The sequence below is a fragment of the Pagrus pagrus genome (assembly GCF_965226575.1).
Source record: "Pagrus pagrus genome assembly, chromosome: 14".
NCBI lineage: Eukaryota > Metazoa > Chordata > Actinopteri > Spariformes > Sparidae > Pagrus > Pagrus pagrus.
In genome coordinates, this window is record NC_140198.1 from 13832731 (window position 1) to 13845073 (window position 12343).

The following is a 12343-nucleotide window of genomic DNA, read 5'->3' on the forward strand; positions in this document are numbered from 1 at the left end:
AACCACTGCTCTGATGCACCTTGCTGCCACATCTTCTGTGAAAAGCATCCAATATCAAAGTCACTTATGCTCCCTGGTGACCTGTACAGTATGTCTTCGACAAAAGTCTGTTGGGGATCAACTGCATCAGAAAAACACCAAATACTTCAGCACTGTCTCACACTTCTCTGCTGTAAAATGGAAATGTCAGGACAGGAGGGATGATGTAATGCAGTTGTTCTCAACCTTTCTGTCTGACACAACCACAGTCCTGTAAGATGAGCTCGCCCCTTCAACGCCACCTGTTATTTCTTTCCACCATGTTCTTTTAAATGGATGGTGAACCGGTTAGTTAACGTTATACAAGAGTGACTGTTTTGACTGAATTGTCGTGAATAGTTTGGTCAAGCTTAGGCTACACTGTACACATAAAATAACTGTTTATCCATTGTGTTTAGCTAACTAACTGTCCATCCATTAGCCTACTGTTAGCTAACTCAAACATTTCTATGAGCTTCAGCTAACTATTTCTGTTTGTCCACTATTTAAGCCAACTATCTCCACCATTTATTCATGACTTTCAGATAACTTTTTTAACTGTTTATCAATTAGCCTACTACATTTAGCTAACTATTTCAACTTCTTATACATCTAGCTTTTTCAGCTGTTAATTAGGCTACATCTAGCTAGTTAGCCTAGTTGATACAGCTGTTTATTAGTCTGCGTGTAACGACAGCCTTACTAACTTTTTCAACAGTTGAATTCATTAAGCTAACTATTTCCATGTTTTATTCATTACTTTAATGATTTATCCAGTACTTTTATTTAGCTAACTCCTTCATTTTCTTCTGCACGCTTGCTAACAAGCTTAACACATGGTCAACAACAGCTTGCATTAATTTGTTACAATTACACGGGACTGACAGGCAGAACATGCTGACTAAAGAACATCACTCTCCCCTACACCCCCGATATCTGGATATCCAATAAATCAAATCGCCATTTCTATTTTGTTTAGTTGAGGTAAGCTGAGATAATTCATTGGGTTTTTCACTTACCCCCCTGCAAATGCAGAAGTACCCCCTGTGGGACAAGAAACCTTGATGGGAGGAAGCATTTAATCGATGCTTTGTTGAAGACAGGGAACAGACGATCTCTAAGTCCTGTCAGCTCCTGCACACCTTCCCTGGTATAATACCAACTTGTTAGTCATACAACTTACAACTGTTGGAGAACCTTTCAAGTTTGTATTCATTAATTAACAAACTGACCTTAAAGGACAACACAATTTCATACTGTTTTACTTTGTTCATATGTGGCGGACCCTGCCACCTTTCTAGCTTTAAACAGTGTTCTGGGGACCTTATTTTCCTCTGAGAACAAAACTACATAGTGCTGCTTTAACAAATGAAAAAACACACACTTTTAGCTAAGTATTTTAACTGTTCATTCATTACATTTAGCTGGTTGTTAACAAGAAATGTACTTTTAGCTCACTATCACCTTTTTTCTGCTTCTTTGCAAACTAGTTTAACACACAGTCAACGTCATCTGGTGTTAATGTGTGACGATTCAGGATGATTGGCAGCACACATAAAATCATATTCACCCCAATTTGCTCATCCTAATTTCCTCCTTAATGCAAACATGAGGATGTCTTTAAAAAAAAAAAAAAATCACCTTTTCTATTTACTTTTCTATTTGATTTTTCCTTTTACCCCCCAGCAAACACAGGAGAGCCCCCTGGGGTAAAAGTAACCTGGTTGGGAAGAAGCATTTAATCAATGCTTTGTTGGAGACAGCTTGTCAGCTCCTGCACACCTTCCCTGGCATATAATAACAGATTGTTATCCAACCAGCTGTGGACTCTTTGAGACCCTGTTGAGTGAATTTATAAATTACAACAATACATCAGGTTTTTTATTCGGGTGTTCATTTGAGTAGAAACAAAGAAATGAGATTACATCAACTTCCTCAGATTTGCCACTTTTAAATGTTTAGGAATATAATGTATCTAACCCAAACCCAACTTTAACACTAATCCTAACCCTCTATAGTAAAAACTATATATAGTCCTGCCTTCCCTGTCATATTTTGTTGCAGAGGTGGTCTGGACGAGTATTTTCCACAGCACAGACGATTGGAATATTATAGGAGTATTATAGAAATACTACAGGCAGCAGTGTCTTCTTCTACCATGACAACACGTTGCTACTTCTCACTTTGGCCATGACGGTGACACTACTCTATAGAGTATATAGTCTACTGTATAGTATAGAACTGAGTACTTGTAGTTTGTAGTTGAGAGAATATCAGACTCAAGAGAATATCAGACTCGAGATGAAGCTGGCAGAAGGGCTGACAGAGAGAAAAAGATGTATTTACAAGTCAGCTTGCTACTTCAGCACCACGGACAGCGACATGGATTTATCAGAACGCAGCACAGTTATACTGCTGATATTTCAGAGCCGCGGTCGGAGCCATAGATTCTCTAATTTGCACAAACCTCAGTCAGATAAAGGATCGATGACTCAGGCAGACAGACCAACATATTCAGATAAACTTAACTCCTCTGCCCCTGCAGTCCTCTAGGGGATGGGGAAGGGAGATGGCATCCCACTCACCCCTCCATCAAATCGCTGACTGACCTAAGGAGTCAGATTTATCAGATTTATTAGTTTCAGGACTGAAAAGCAAATCTCTACAAACTGACAGAAATGGATGAAAGAAAGACTGTTATGCTACACATGTCTCTCTGGATACATCGCTGATCTGACAACCGCTCTCAGTCTGGTCTGCTGTTACATGACTGTACATACATAGCCTGGATCCAGACCTCTGAATCACCGCCCACATCTCAAAGGGAAAAGAAAAGCCAGTTCCCTGTGATTATCGGTGTATACAGCACAGAGCGGTACATGAGGCTGATGGCTTGTCGTGAAAACATGGTGCAAAGAATTCAATCTGGGTTACAGCACAAAGCATTGACGGAGGGTTTTCAGCAATCTGGGTTAGTTTGATATAGCCATCAAATAGTTAAGCAGAGGTCCCTGGTCTATTTTAGTTCACTGTGTTGTCAGGGATTCCCTGCAGTCTGGTCAAACTGTGTCAAGATATTATTATTAATGTAAATTTCTTCCTCACTTGTGTTATTCCTGAAGCAGTTTGGGTTGATACACCACAGTTAATGAGAGACATAAAAAAAAAAAACCTAGTTGTCCTCTATGTTCACAGTGACGCCTTACGTAGTGTGCTTATCAGTTTTTTAGTTGAGTCATGTAGTTAAATGAACTGCAGTTAGATGCCACAGGAGCTGAAGGCTGCCAGACAGCCCTGAGCTGAGCGCTGAGAGTTTTGGCTCAGATCATCATAAACACCACATGAGTGTGTCTGGACCAAAACCACCAGAAGAAATCCAAGAGGTTAGTCCCCTGGCTGTCAGGGTGAACACTTAAATTCCTCAGTTTGCTCTCATTAAAACTTACTCTTAATTGATGTTCAGCCACACGAGATTAATAACTTCTGCACACTGAGTTATAAGTGCAGCAGCGTAAGTGTGTCCTGCATGTGTTTGCTGCTTTCTTTGGGAAGTTATAACCAAATTTGACCTCGGCTTTGACATGTACAGTTGCCGCCTTTTTTAGTTCAGTTAAAGTGGCAATATGTAATAATTGTAGTTGAAGTCATTCAAAAATAATCAACACAATGTTCATAAATAGCAGTTTTGTCACTATGTATTATGTTGCAGAGATATCTACTAAAGTTAGCATGCTAACCAGCTAGCCCCGTCCCATCCCGGTCCAAAGCTCCTGTGCTAGCTGTGTAAACACTAACACTGCCCTGGTCCCTGAGCTCCCAGTCTAAACCGCTGGTTGCACAGCTAACTGAGCTAACTAGCTAAGCGCAGCTACAGTTAGCAGCAGTTAGCGCTTACCCTGTTGATATGCAGCCCCAGGCTATTTGCTTTGGGAATGAATTTGACAGATGGCTAATTCTTGTGAATTGCACCTTTAAGGGACGACTGTGTTCAGGTCAAACTTTAAATTGGTTGAGGTTATAGTAGATATGTAGAGACACTGCATTTTAAAATGAAGATTTAACCTTTTTAACCCGTTGGAGATGAAAGATTGAACATGAACATTCTGAAAAGTTGGTTGTAGCATCATGTGTATATTTTGTGTTTATGGTCGTTTAGAGATTTACTGTAAGTCTCTGTATCTACTGGGAATGAATGTTTGTTAATTAAAAAAAGTGTAAAGATGATTGTAATGTTTTTTCAAATACTGTGGTGATCTATTGGTCACATTGCAGGATTGATCAATGGACTGTTTATATACCTGAAGTGAAAATAACCACAAACATCGCCCTGAAAACACAGATTGATCAACAGAAGGATATTATTTGATTATAAGGATGAAACACCCTCAGTGCACGGCATCATTTACATCATCTGCATGCACTAACTGCTGGATGTGTTACTCTGAAACGAAGCGTAATCAAACCTCTTGTTGAATCCTGGGAGGATGCTTCATCCCTTGTAACCCACAGTCTGCAGAGATGCTGCTGGTGTCTCATTGCTGGCACAAGGCTTCCCACTAGTGGTAACACTAAGTGACTGCAGCTCCTGATGGACTTCAGCATTCCTGTCCGTCACACTGCAAACTGCATGACATGAAAGACCAAATACTTTAGCCAGATGCCAGAATAATTAAAAATATGGCTGAATACACATGTTGCAGTGTGGGGTGATGTTAAAGTATTTCTAGCATTTTTGTTTTACATTTCAGTGATAGAAAACGCTCTCAAAATGTAAGCAGCTGCTAACTGTAGTTGACAAATACATAAAGAAGAATGAAAACATTTTGAATAATGAATGAGTGAATGCATTAAGTAAGATGTTGCTCTCCCTCTTTATGATAATGTAAATGCAGTGGCTAATCACAGCTTTTAAGCCAGATAAGCAGATCTCAGAATAATGATAACGGTCGAGGCGAGTTGAGTACCGTACCCAAGCAACAGCTGGTTTGACGCATGTTAATGTAAAAAAGCTTAACAATAATATTCGTTTTAAATAGGTTATGGTGGATTTTTGTGTGTCTTCAAGGACAAACAGTCAGATCAGTTGTGTCGACTCTTACAGCTGCTACAGCGATGAAGAGACTGACGCTGTAACTCACTCGTCTGGTTCAAATCTGCATCTGAAATTTCCAAGAACATTTTTAATTGGTGCATCAGTGCTAAACGAGGACTGACAGATTTTAAATCGTCCACAAGATGGCAACATATGAGAGGCAGAGGCAGCAACAGATGGTCAGATTAGGTGTCTAACGGCAGCAATGATTTATAAATGATTCACACTGTAAATCCCTCCAATGATTTTACTGTGTTTTGCACGTGTCGGCTTTAAAACACCTGTGTTGACTGATTTGATGGAGAGAAAGCATCCTTGTAAGTGAGATGAGGAACTAATGTTAGGCATAAAAAAGAGTAGTTCACTCTGCATGTAGAGGTGGAGATCTACTGTTGCGATTGCAAGCTGGACTGATGACTCATTAACCTCAGTCAGAGTGCCTCAGTGGGATTTAAGAGCACGGCACAGCTCGGTGAAGTGAACAGCTGAGGGCAGTGTTTAACGGGATATCACATCTATTACCAGATAACAACGCCATCCCAAGGGTACGGAGGGGTGTTTAAGCCATCAGATGTGCCACCAATGCATTAAGAAACAAGATGGGGTCGATTGAATGTGTCCTGACCTGCTGCCCAGTTGGTGTAAATGAAAGGGGTTTTTTTCTGACAGCTTTATCGATCACCTCATCAATGAAAAAACAAAGTAAACTAACAGAGCACCCATAGGGCAGAGTGTGGCATGGAGGCATCAAAACCTAATGCATGAATTTCAGACTACAGCGCCTCCACTGACAAGTTTACAATACCAGCTTTTTTTTGGTCTTTCTGGTGCAGAAGTTGTTGGAAAGCGGGGTTAATTGATCCTGAAAATCAAAAAACCTCCTGGAGTTTCTTGTCTAACAGGAGGCAGGGTGTCCTGGTCAGTGCATTTTATCGCAGTGATACAGCAGCTCTGCAGCATCTGCCCTTCATGCTGGACAAACACCTGTTCGATAAACAGCTCACTCATCAGGTATGCAGATGATGCCCTTTTGGTTTGTTGTGTCACTCGAACAAATGCGTTTATCGTGGCCTTATGGCAAGAAGGAGGCTCTACTAATACTACATTTTGTTGACCTTGACGTTCGCGTGTCATTTTGCTGTCATATAATGATGTAAAGCAACGCAGAACATTGTCACATCTTTTGATTAATTCATTACAAGCCAAAAATACATTTACAAGTGTCTGCCAAAAGAAAGCTCAGCAGGACCACCACCATAAAGACGTCCTTAACATCCACGGGTACACCAACAGTTACCATAGCAACCAAAACAAATCCAGAAAGGTTGCTTTTCAGCCTCGAACAAGAAATTCAGTGTTGTGCGCCCTTTAAATGCAGGTCAAATAATCCTCGAAGACATGTTTTTATGGAAGCAACCTGTTGTTTTGCATTAACTCCTCGTTGGCACGAGGTATCACTAGGTATTGATTTGAAAAGACGTTAACAAAGACGACTCGAGGGCTGATATTGTTTTATGTGGAACAGCTGTCTCCTATTTAAGAAATGCGTTCATTGGCCGACTTTAATAGAAGCTGAGTGATAGCACAAAACTGCTCCCCCCCCAAAAAAAAAAACATATAAAGCATGAGCACACAGCTAACTGTGCTATGACTGTAGGAATTGAGATACCGTGTATATTATAGCAATGTCAATACATTCAAGTGCTTGTCTGACTTTGAAAATATGAAAGGGATTGAAATGCTAACAGGAACAGGATACATTTCTGTTCTGTTTTTTAAGGGCTGTGCTGTTCTGCGGCCACCTGTTGCCATCTTCACATGTAGAGTTATATTTTTGGCTTCTTTCTGAAGATTTTGTAATTCAGGCTTTGAATTAAATCGTTGTTTTGTTGTCTACTTGGACAAAATCTCACTGAGAGAAGGGTTTGAACCCGAGAGAAGATATTTAAAGTCATTAAAACGTGTATGCAAACACACAAAAACACTTCAAAAACAGAGTGTTTAATCATCGAACAGGACTTTAACTTCATGAAACTGAAAGTCACAAACAAAGCAAACACTTACCAGAGAAATAAAAAGTACTGTGAGAAGACATTGTAGGGATACACTTTTAGAGATATTTTTTGCATGTTTAAGTTTTGCAAAAGACCAAAATGCAAATCTCAGTGAGCGACTGAACTATCCTTCGCATTATCATTTCATTATCTTTGATCCGATGCGCCCAACAAATTGCATCAAAGTCCTTGATTTCATGGCCAGAGGGCGCAGCTGGAGAGGAACTCTCAGAAGACCAAGTGGCTGTTTTTGAGGACGTAACTTACAGAAGGTCTGGCTTCTTGCTGCAAAGCAGATTTCTCTAAAATCACATCAGAAAACTGGTCCGTACTGTACTTACACAACAGTTTCTGGACGCTCACGCTGCCCAAAAAACATGGAAAGTCTCGCAGTAGACCAAGGACACTTGTTCTCACTAATAATGGCATGGGAGTTAATAATGAGTGACAAGCTAATTAGTCACATGATGACACCTGAGCTAGTTCAGTTTGCTGATGGAGACCGTGAGATGCAGTTCAAGACTTGGATAAAGGTAAAAGTACACCGTGAGTAGGTTTACTTGTTACATAATCTCCATACAGTTTCACACAGGTCAGGGTTACACCAATGGCCTCCAACTTTTTATTGCAGTCACACACACACACACACACACAAACACACACACACACACTAGCATTTTAGCTTTGAGGTCATGGCTAGTGATAGTATCGCACTGGACTGCATTACATACAAAGGTGTAGTAATGCTTTATATTGAGATGAAGCATTAGTTAATAGGTAATAAGGGCCTTATAAAGGTGCTTATTAATATTATGATATGTCTATTAGATTATATAAGTATTGATAACAGCATCATAAATATGTTTCTTGTTAGATTTTAAGGGTTTTAGGGTTAGACGGCTCAAAAACATTGGGCGTTAGGTTCAGTACAAATATGGAGGTAAGTACATTAAGGTAAATTGTATTGCAAAAAATATATTCTGGAAAGCTTGAAAGCTGGGAAAAAACTGTTGATAAGAGGCGGTGCCCAAGTAGCTCCGCTGGTAGCTGACTAAAACCGCCCAGAACATCACTGGTACCCATCTACAGAGCATCAGCGACATCGGTGAAGTGAGACGTCTGCCCAGAGCATACAAAAAGACGCCACCCAGCCGAGCCAAAGCCTGTTCACCCTGCTGCCATCTGGCAAAAGATACAGAATTATCTGCTGCTGTACCACCAGACTACGGAGCAGCCTCATTCCCCAGGCTGTGAGACTCCTGAACTCATCCTCAATACTCCATTGTCTAAATTAGATGTAGCAGGACTCAGGGACTCAATCATTATTTCCTGATATAAATGTACCTTGTATGATAATGAGAATTAGCATCTTTTAAGGCCTTAAAGGGGCCTTATTACCCATTAACTAATGCTTATTGCAAGGACCTTAACACAAAGCGTTACCCATGTAATTGAATTTACACATTTCACCAAACAAACTCTGTGAATATAACTCTTATTCCCCTGCTGTTGTATTGAATAACATTATACTGTTAAGATATATCTGATAAAGTGACCATCGAGTGGATTTTACATGTGGTTTCAAACAATCTAACTAATGTTACTCATTTTGTCATCTATTATTCAGTGTTGAAGAAGGTCTGAGATGCTGTCCATGGTGCTGTCTGATGCATAGTGACATTATTCAAGCTGACTGGTCTGTGACTGACATATCTGCTAATTTGAAGACAATGTGACGGTGTACGTGGGGAGGGTCCATCAGTATCATGGCTTACAGTGAGCAGCACCTCCTCTCATGAGCTATAGGAACATACTGTACTGTACATCACCATCTGCACCCATTTACAATTAGTGAATAAGCGAGCTACAGTGGTGGTTTTTAGTATTATATAAGATAGATTTTGCTAAGATTAAAAGGAAGGATAAGCGGTGCTAATAGTCGGTAAGTGTTTTTCACTTGAAAGATCACATTTATGTATTTATTTTCATGCTCATATTTAATCTGATGTTTGAGTGCACCTCTTTATGTTTATTCAAATTCGTTTAAGCGTTTGGCTGCAACTCACACAACTGAAACTCAAATAAGAGGGTCAGTCACTTGACGTTAGCGAGGGTGAGTTATGTTCAGGGCTTCTTTGAACAGTGTGTGTCAGCGTTGCAGGAAAGATGCGCAGAAAGTGAAGTGGGATGGCTACTTATGAGTGACTGTACTGTGTGTTGTATAATGATGGTATGAACACAGAGCTGTAAATGACTATTTCCTGTGAAGTATCTTCACAGGTAATAGCGCAACAACTCTTCCTCTCATTAAACTGAGTTTCCAATGTGCTGCACCTCCGCATGATGTTGGGGGTGTGTCCCCTCCCCCAGTGCTTTCTCTGCTCCAGATCGCAGTCTAATCTCTTTTATTTCTCTCTAAGGTTTGCGATAATCATCGCTTCAGGTGGGTAATCTACAGCTTCCACTCCTTATTACAGGCAATCATCCACCAATAAAAACTAAATGAATTTTATCCAAATGAAAGCTATATTTTTAGCTTTGCTACCGGTGTGGCTCTGGGGACGGCGATGTTGTACTGTCAGTCGGTTGTTCAACACTTCAGGAGTCAATGATTAGTGCATGCTGATGTACAACAGAGAATGTGACGATGCTACTTGTAATATGCTAAATGTCATACGATAAAGGTCAATGTGTTTGTAAACATGCCTGTTGACACACTACCTGTAGGCATGTCAGCATTGTGACATCAGGATTCAGCTTAAAGCTTTTTTAGCCTATGGGCGGCCTGGATTAATCCATGTATGATAGATACTTCTATTTTTATAGATTTAAATGGTAATCCAGCCTGTCACTGCTGCACTTGCATAAGCTTGGGGACAGATTTTTCTGTTAGAAAGTCAACACATACATATGTCTAAACACTGAATAGTTTGATTGCCAGCGACTCCAAAGACGACATATATCACCGTTCCCAGAACAACATGACCATTGCATTGTACCAGCGACAGACGAACCGGACCTTACTCGTGCTCGGACTTCGGCTGGGCTCAGCTAGTAAAACTACTTGGTTAGGCTTAGGAAAACATGGTGGTTTGGCTTTAAATAACCACGTTACTTATGTAGCTTCAGTTACGTAATGTGGACAACACAACTTCACTGTGTTAGTAAGTTAAAATAATGGACCGCTGGCTTCCGTTCTCACACTGGACAAGAACAGCAGTGTCCTGGGTGAAAGTCCTCCTTCCTATGCAGACTTTGTTGCTATTCATGCTACTTCGCCTGACTTCCTTGACAGCTGTAATAATGACGGCCACTAAATGTCGTTGCCTTGAGAAAAGAAGAAGAAACTTCGATATGGGTCGTAACAACCTGCCTTCTCTGTTGTTTTTTCCAAAAAATAAAAATATGACGACCCACAAGACACTCAAGACAACCACAATCACTATGACATCATTAGGATTATTTTCTCGGACTTTACCAAGCCCTTTCAGAGCTACAGAAGATATTTTACAGTCATTTTCACTGGCTGAGAAGTATTTCTTAGAAGTAGACTGACCTTTATGCTTAAAATTGGTGGCTTTTACTGTGACTACACCCTCAGGCCGAACTCCTTATCTTGTTTGACCACACCGGTGGTTTATACTGGGACAGCAAAGATGTCCCTCCATTTTTCAGCTGTCCTGAAATCTTGTTTGCTGGCGAGTGATGAGAATAGAGGACTGCAGGGGGGATGTAATTATTGTAGGTTCACCGGGAAGTTAGCATCGCCATGGTTCCCTTGACAAAAAGCCTATGGGATTTTTTAAATCGGATTTTGGATTATTGCCATAAATAAGCTCTGTGGCAAACACGATTTCATAATACTTACAAACATTGTTCAGCAGGATAATCTTCACAAATTAATGACACTTTTAGGATTTTTTAAGCATCTCCACGTGATTTCAGGCATTAAATGTGGACGATTTGTTTAAAGTCGTTGAATGCTGTTGGACTGTGGACTTCTTTGTGAAGGACTCGGGTTGAATTTACCGCGACAGTCCAAATGGGCGTGACTTTATACACGTTCTCGAGTGCCTCGTCTCAGTGCCGCTGATAGAAAGTGACAGTAGCTGATGTTTGCTTAGAAATCCACTGACATAAACTAACGACCGGCCTCCAACACAACATAAGTTCAACAGAGCACCTTTAAACTGAAAACCCATTAGAAAAACCCACTGACTTTGAGACAAGGGAATCAGAAGTGCAAAAATGTGAACTTTTAGGACTCGTTCCTGTCGCATTCCCTCATGAATAGAGTGCGAAGTCACGCTCCTTCTGGTGCAGCTCATGGGATCTTATTTTGTATGTATGTGACTGTAGAGAGACAAATATTTTTTGTAATCCTGCTTAAATTGTGTCATGAATCACATGTATGATGTTTGTCACTTTAAAAAGATATTTTTTTTAAGTCAAGAAAGTCGCAGTTTGTCTTAATTAAAGTAAAATATCATATAGTTTTGTGTTTAACCACTCAGCGACCTACATCTTCTCGCTAAACACACATCACCAACACCAATATGGCCGCCAGCTCGGCACAGAAAAGCTACCAGAAAAGATAAAAACCCGATAAATCTGGTTATATTGACAACTGCAGTTATGTGAAAGGTTAACGTGTTGTTTCTGTGAGGTGCTACTATACACGAGCAGCTCTGCAAGGTTTAAGTTACGGTTTTGGTGACTGCTCAATGAGACGACGTCACTGATGCCGACTGTTGTGTGTGTAGTCTTTATAATCACGTATTTTCATTAGTTTTACGACAAACTGCGACTTTCTCGAGTCAAAAAATGATCTTTCTAAATTGGCAAACATCTTGTGGGTAGTTCATGGCACAATTCAAGCGGGAACCAAAAATTATTTGTCCATTCTCTACCACACAAAGTTTTTCCTGAAATAAGGTCCCATGAGGGAAAGGGAAGGGGCGTGACTTCAGCTCTCTATAGACTTTTAGCCTAGTTTAGATTGTTTCCGTTTCCCCCAATTAAAATAATCATTAACCTAAGTTCTCCCAGTTAATGAGTATCATGAATTCACGCATAAAGACGAGTGTGTGTGTGTTTTTTCGCCTCCACATCTCTTGTCTATAAGCATCTAGACTACAGCAGAATAAAGAGAAAAAAAAAATCCAACCACCAACCCACA